The following is an 8,089-nucleotide window of genomic DNA, read 5'->3' on the forward strand; positions in this document are numbered from 1 at the left end:
CCAAAGAAAAATTTGGAATGGTAACTAAAGTTTAGGGAGAACCAATAAAAAGTTTGATGTAAATCGATACATATTGTAATTCTGTCAGAGACAGCGGAACACTTGAAAGAGCAGTTCAACAAAATGGACAGTCTCTTGAAATGTAATGTAATGTAGCAGAATTAAATTAGGTTAAGCTGAGGGAATTACATTAAGAAAACGGACACTTAACGTGGTAGGTAAGTTCTTGTATTTGGGCAGAAAAATTACTGATGGTGGCAGAAGTAGAGGGGATATAAAATGTAGACTGGCAAAGGTGCGAAAAGTATTTCTGAAGCAATTTGTTGACGTCGAATAAAGATTTAAGTGTTAGAAAGTCTTTTTGAAGATATTTGGTTGGAGTATAGCGATGTATGGAAGTAAAACGTGGACGATAAACAGTTTAGACAAAAAGAGAATAGAAGCTTTCGAAATGTGGCTCTACAGAAGACTGTTGAAGATTAGATGGGTAGATCACGTAACTAATGAAGAGGTAATCAACAGAGTTGGGAGACAAGCAATTTGTGGCACAACTTGACCAAAAGAATGGATCGGTTGAAGGGACACATTCTGAGACGTCAAGGGGCCACCAGATTAGTACTGGAACGATGTGTGACGGCTAAAAACGTAAAGGTACACCAAGATACGAATAAAGGTAAGAGATTCAAAAGGGTGCAGATTCCAGTAGTTCTTCGGAAACGAAGAGGCTTGCAGAGAATGGAGTAGCTGCTTCAAACCAGTCTTCGCACAGAAGACCACAGCAGACAACAAGAACACGATGTGGCGTTCCATTATGTGCACCTTCGGCCAACAACGTCCCCCTTTCCTAGAACCGATTGAGCCACGCCTTGACCTTTGCATGGGCATGCAGTACTCTTTGTACACTTCCACCATTTTATGAAGATCTGTTTCTTACACTTCTTCCGCTGTGAAGAAGCGCGCCAGGTCTTTGCTCATCTTTTGAAGCCACCATTTCACCGAATTTACCACGACTGACTACAGTCGACACACGTGCGTCTGCTCTCTGTCGCCACGAGGATGTGAGCCCAAGTCCCTCTATCGGCGAGGTTGGGATCTCCGCGCGCTTTTAGGGATCACATCTTCTTCAGTAAGTAATCGCATTACGATGTCTTCAAAACAATTTTCATCTTAGAGCTACCTACCCTTTTCTTTTGGAATTTATTTTATGTATTAATATCTAAGAAATTAATGTATGATGACACCTTCTCAGAACGTTGTAGCCTTATGTGGGAGCGAAACATGGATGATACACAGTTCATACCAGAGCGAAGCTTCGGAGCTTTGGGGCTATGGAAGACTGCTGAAGATCAGCCGGGTAGATTGTATAGCTATTGAAGAGGTACTGAATCGAGGTGAAGGCACGTCTGGACTAAAAGAATGAGCTGTTGATACACGCGTCATAATCATCAATTTTGAAATGGCGGGAAATGTGAAGAGTAAAAACTGCAGAGGGAGACCAAGGCTGGAGTGCAGTAAGCAGGCTCAAACAGATGTGGGTGGCAGTAGTTACGCAGAGATGGAGAGCCTTTCATAGGACTCATTAGTGTGAAGAGCTACACCAAACCATTTTCCATTAATAGAAACATAATATTTACTCCGGGCACGCGGAATAAGTATGTAATCCTGACACGATGTAATAATTTATGCAGGATGTCCTTTTAAATGTGCGAATCAGTCAATATTAGCTGCAAGAGCCTAGGAATAGTATGTTCGCTGGACCATTATTGATGTCAGTTGCTGCTTGGGATATTTCGTTTGATTGTTGTCCTTGACATACAAGGACAGCAACTTCGTTCCTAAGTAGATTCATTTGTGCCATCGCGGTCAGTTATGAACAGCATCATCACTAAAGTAGTTTGAATTTTAGTCCCATATTCACTCAAGGCAGGGAAACATCATTGGACAGGAGGACACAGATAATGAAAGAATCGTCGCCTACCCAACAGTCTGACATACTTGTGGTGGAATGAATAATTTCATTGTACTTCAGGAATAATGAGAAGATGAAATATTAACTAGGGAAGGCCACAAGAATTCTTTCTGCTAGCAACCAGCATACATGCACCCATGTGGCTGGATTCCAAAGAAACTTCTGTTAAGTTGCATCAGTCGTACTCGCGAACGACTGGTAGCTACATCGCAGAATTACTGAAACAATGCTGAGAAACAAAAGTAGCAGTGTAAGGGATCCAAAATGTCACGCGACATTCAAAGACCTATCTAGCGCCACGTGTGTCGACCTGCAAAGAAACTTCGATCAAGAGTCAAAAATTACACATTCAAATTGACGAGAAAATATTTGATAGGCTGAACTCGGTTAAGTGGTAAAGTGTGAATAATATAGTAACAGCACCAGGATTTATTAGTTTAGTCCTCGACTGAAGATAACACACATACAATTTCTTGAAAAAGATATATCCGCATTCGCTCATCAACGAACCATTACTTGATTCAGTTTCAACAATATCTGAAAGATTAATAAAGAGTAAAAAGGTGTTATTGATTGAATAAACTAAACAACTTTTACGTGAATATATTAACGAGATACTACACTTTCACTAGTAACGTTAAAACCACCGCACTGAATCTTTGAGACAATAATAACAGTTACTATAAAAAATTATTCAGAACTATAATAGAGTGAAAGAAAATCCGTTAAAAATGTACATTTACGACGTTCAGAAATCAGTTTAAACAAGTAATAAAGTATTGCTAGCAAAACACGGGAGGCGCTAATTATATATTTTAAATATTTAGAGATTATAACAAATATACTCAAAAGATTCATGGTTAAACGCTGCTGAAACTTTGTTCTACATTGGCACTCCCAAAAACATCATGTTGTTGTTGTTGTTGTTGTTGTGGTCTTCAGTCCGAAGACTGGTTTTATGCAGCTCTCCACGATACTGTGCAAGCATCTTCATCTATGATTTACTGCAACCCACCTCCCTCTGAAACTGCTTTCTGTATTCATATTCATCTCTGGGTCTCCGCCTGCGATTCTTACTCCCCACATCCCTGCAATACCAAACTGGTGAGCTCTTGACATTTCGTAATGTGTCCCATCAACTCTTCCCGTCTTCTAGTCGTTGCGTCAATATTTATTTTCTTAAGAATTCTAATCAGCACATCATTAGTTATGTTACCTGACCATCCAGTCTTAAGCAAGGCAGTAATTTAAAAAACTTAATGGATACCTTTCGACCCAGAGAGATAAGGGAAATGTCACCACTTACAACAAATGAAACTTACAAACAGACAAATGAAATATTAACCGTAGCAAGCAGTAATAAAATTGTAGCAGACGAGGTACTGGCTGAATTAAAGCTGTGAAGACGGGGCGTGAGTCGTGCTTGGGTAGCTCAGTCGGTAGAGCACTTGCCCACGAAAGGCAAAGGTCCCGAGTTCGAGTCTCGGTCCGGAGCACAGTTTTAATCTGCCAGGATGTTTCAATAAAATGAATGGTGAATACTAATTTTCCTGCGAATCCACAGAGACACTTTTGGTGAAAAGCTCACACCAAATAATTTTTTCCACCGTGAGCGTCCTCGAGCAACGGTCCCATAGCCCCTCGATGTCGTGTGCCAAAAACTGATCAGCTTAGACAAACTACCATCTTAAGATGCTGCTCACAGTTGGCAGGCAGTCCTTGATTGCAGGAACCGCGGCAGAAGTAAAAGGCTGCAAGCAGCACTTCCCCAATCAGGGATAACATGATATCATACATGGAATCATACGGCAGTATAGCCCATCACCGGTGTAAATATCTCAACTAACGCCAGCGCACGACTGAATCGGTGAGCGTGATCGACCCACTTCATTTGGCGTAGGATGAGCTGCCTCCTTTGGGCGCGAATGTAAACACGTTCCCCTAAGTTAGGCAAAGACAGAATAAGAGAAAGTATACATCCGCTCAATGAACGGGTAGCGATCAGTCTCCAATCAGTTTAAGTCGTGAAGAAGACACCATAAGCTTCAAGAAACACTTTGCAGCACCACATGCAGTCACAAACATGAGTTGGCACAATTAGGTGTATTACATTTGCAAAAGTTTCTGAAACGCTGGAGGAACATCACTGAAACGCTTCATATCTCACAAGAAACACTACGTGGGTTTATTTAACCAAATTGGCCATACAAAACACTGTCTGGTACTGCAAGCAACCATTGACAAAGAAAATTTTGTTTCTTTATGAATATAGAGAAGTCGACTAATTTAAGGGATTAAAAATCGCGAAATACCAGAAACAACGTAAACAGTAATTATAAAAGCCTAAGGGACTTTAAAATCATCATTGTAACACCCCTGAACCCCAGTGCCTCTCACAGCTCAACAAAAGAAACTAAACAGGGGGGTCATGCTTCCACTGGTCGCAACAAGTTTCATTTCTTGGCGCCTTTGTTTCCTACACGCCCGCCCGTAAAACGCAATGATCACAGAATAACACATGATTCAACGCCATCTTCTGCAGTTAAAGACGCTTTACCGCTTTGGTCAGCGATCACCCTGTCAGTTCACAGGGCCCAAGATGTCGAATCTTTGCAAATGGGCTCTATAAAACTGCTACAGCTATTGTTACTATTAACAGCGATCGAAAGAGCGGGGTCAGCATTCCAACAGGTGTCAGTCATCTTATTATTTAATCAAAGGGATGCTTAATATATCTCGTATTACAAAACGGTTCGGTCAAATATTGGGCTGGTACGTTTTGTATTCCCCATTTCTGTCTCTTTCATATTCATAGAAAATATTAGAAGCATATCTAATCTCCAAAACATGGCGCCCGCATATGTCTTGCAGAAATTATTTTGAAGCTGGAAATAATTTCTTTATTAACAAATGTAAACTATTCGAAATAATCAGTTGGAATAGTTCAAAAATGGCTCTGAGCAATATAGGACTTAACATCTGAGTCTCCTAGAACTTAGAACTACTTAAACCTAACTAACCTAAGGACATCACACACATCCATGCCCGAGGCAGGATTCGAACCTGCGACCGTAGCGGTCGCTCTGTTCCATACTGAAGCACCGAGAACAGCCCGGCTACCCCGGCCGGCCATTCATCGATTACATAGATAAAATAGAGTAGGGGTTTGGTAAAAAAAAAGTTATACAAATAAATAGAACTCGGACTTGACCGGAAGACACGTAAGCTTATTGGACAAAAGCTCTCCAACACAACCTCTGAACTAAAATGCATGGGGAAATCTCGAAATATTTTGAGATCAGAACTGGAATAAGTCAAGGAGACGTATTATCTCCAATTCCGTTCTATACCATTTTGGACAAAGTCATAAGGGAATGAGGGAGTGAGCTTAGAAAATGTAGCTTATGGAAACCAGTGAAGACTGGAAGGAAAACTGAAGTCAGCTGCCTAGCCTTTGCAGATGACCTTGCAGTTTTGAGAGACAATGAACAAGATGCAATAAATCAAATATAAATACTCAAGGAATGCGTCGAGAAGGTTGGCTTGCAAATTGATGTTGAGAAAACGGAATTTATGTGTACACTCTTAAACGTACAGAATCTCACCACAAAATCTGGATGGATAAATGGACTTCCACAGTTTAAATACCTGGGGGAAATTTTTGAACAGACTGGACTACAAAAAAAATCTCAAGAAACTCGAGCACAGAAATTAAAGAGAGCCTACGGTCGAACACACGAACATTACAACAAAAAGTGCATGCCCATGCATGCAAAAATAAGGCACTACAGCACTGTCATCAAACCCGAGGCGCTATACGCAGCAGAAACCTTGTCGCTCCACAACAAGGTGCTATTAGAAAATGTACAAAACGAAGAACGAAAGATGATTAGGAAAATCGTTGGATGATGAAAAGCTTAAGCTGGATACAGGCTGCAAACCAACAAAATTACAGAGGGAATTTCAAATATTGCTGCTCACATTAGGAAAAGATGCATTAAATTTTATTGGCACATACACAGACTCCACGAGTATAGACTCACACGCCAGATATTCACAGCCACTGAAAACATTAAAGGTATGACATGGGCCGAACAAGTCTGAAGAGACTTAACCGATGCTCAACTCCCCATTCAGGACAATGCAGACCGTAACATCTACAGAAGCAAACTAGACAAGTGGGAAGTTCAGCCAGAGTCAAGAGCCGAAAGGAGCAGTTCAAAGTGGACGGATGAAAGAAAGAAAGCCAAGGGAGAGAAAATGAAAGTCTCATAGAAAAACCGCAGGAACAACTGTACAAGCTTCACGTGATCCACAAAGGGTTTTTTGTTAGACTGATCATGCAACCATTGAGGTCTTGCGTTGAAGAACATTTAATGCTGAATATTCCCCAACAATTTATTTTCCACGAGTTAACGATGAAGTCAGGGAAGAAAACCTAAAACGTCTATAACAACAATAATACTAACAATAAATAGTAATAATGATTATAAAACATCCAACATTCCACGTAACACCTTCAACCTACGTTTTTCCCCTCTTCTTTTTTCCTTTTCTAGAGAATCTGACCCCCAAAGCTATACATAGCAATACTAACACCTCTTCCTCTATCTGAGCTGAACATCTCACTTATTATAGAGGGATGCTGGCTGAGTTTTACAGGATAGCAAATGGGACGTTACGGTACAGAAAATGGCCCGGAGATCACCAGTATGTGTGTGTGTTGTTGGATTATTTATGATTCTCTCAAATGCTTAACTAAATAATGTCTGGGATCGATTCATTGACCTTTCGGAAGCCAGTCTTCTTCATAAAATACTCTCTAGCATTGGACAGCAAGTTCCGTCGTGGTCGTACTTCCGTTACTCATGAATTTTAGTGATGGTTGATGGAAATAACAGTAGTTCCCCCCACCCGCCTCCAGAAAAAAAGAAGGAAAAAATGATGCAGTAGAAGAAGTTGAAGCTGCGTGAAACATGTCCGTTAAGCTCTGCTTGTGGCTTACCATGAGATATCTGCATCCCTACACATGTTGAAGTCCAACGAAAGCTCTTTCCAGATTTTTTGGTAGACTGAACATGCAACCATTGAGGTCTTGCGTGAAGAACATGTAATGCTGAATATTCCCCAACAATTTATTTTCCACGAGTTAACGATGAAGTCAGGGAAGAAAACCTAAAACGTCTCATCATTTTCGTCATGGCAATTCAGCTTTCACGTAACACATCAGATGTTTATGACGCGGAGAAAACATCGAATTTCTCATCACTCACATTTACCAGGTCTATTACCTAAGCCTTTTCGTTTCCTCATGTCAAACAAAAATGCATGGATACCGATTTTCACCACCTCAAGAACCTGTTGAATCCTTCTAAAATCGTATTTTTGGGGTACCATAGTCAGAGTGGAAAAAATGTTTCCAGAATTGATTCGAAGACATATAAATGCGAGTAGATGTTAAAGACGAATATTTTGAGAAATATTACAAATTTATACAAAAAAACATTCTCGGAAATTTGAAACGTGGCCTTTGTCTAATGGACGATGTGGCACAGTACTGTAACAACACTAGCCACCTCTTGCAGGTCACTGCCTGATGACTAACTAATAGATAAGCATCATGCCCCGTCGGTAACCACCAGTGTTTCTGGTATCCAGGACGGCAGCTCAGCTTGACTACTGAGGGACTACAAGACATTCGGCGCGTCTACCTTACAAGACGCACACCCAGCCGGTAAAGGGCATCCACGATTGTCGAGCTGGAAATGGGTCTGGGGTCTGGAGAATCATGCTCGCTTAGTTGCCATCCGCTTGGTCGGTCGCTAGAGTCAGTCAGTATCATTCAACTGCATTGCTTTGATCGAACTGGGACACTGTGTGCCAGAGTTCACTCCATCGATGAATTTCCGCCAGCGGCTGTCAGACGGGTTAGCACCAGTCAAATGCTATGAGGCAATGAGGAACAACTTCTTCACTAGATCCGTCTCGGTGGTCAGACAATGTCTGTCCACCAAGAACGCTCCGCTCCAAGCCAGTATGCGCTGTGGTCGAGGTTCTGACCGTGAACTTCTCTCAAGAGTCGTGGGTCTGAAACTCATCGTTCCGGTTGCATTTGAACAC

At 41.3% G+C, this 8,089-nt stretch overlaps 1 non-coding gene across 1 annotated transcript; it reads left to right on the plus strand.

The window, feature by feature from the left end:
• Nucleotides 1–3,390: 3,390 nt before the first annotated feature.
• Nucleotides 3,391–3,465, plus strand: Trnas-cga (transfer RNA serine (anticodon CGA)). Its single transcript has one exon. It is a non-coding gene; the product is annotated as a tRNA-Ser (tRNA).
• Nucleotides 3,466–8,089: the final 4,624 nt, after the last annotated feature.

Source organism: Schistocerca serialis, chromosome 6, assembly GCF_023864345.2.
Source record: "Schistocerca serialis cubense isolate TAMUIC-IGC-003099 chromosome 6, iqSchSeri2.2, whole genome shotgun sequence".
NCBI classification, from domain to species: domain Eukaryota; kingdom Metazoa; phylum Arthropoda; class Insecta; order Orthoptera; family Acrididae; genus Schistocerca; species Schistocerca serialis.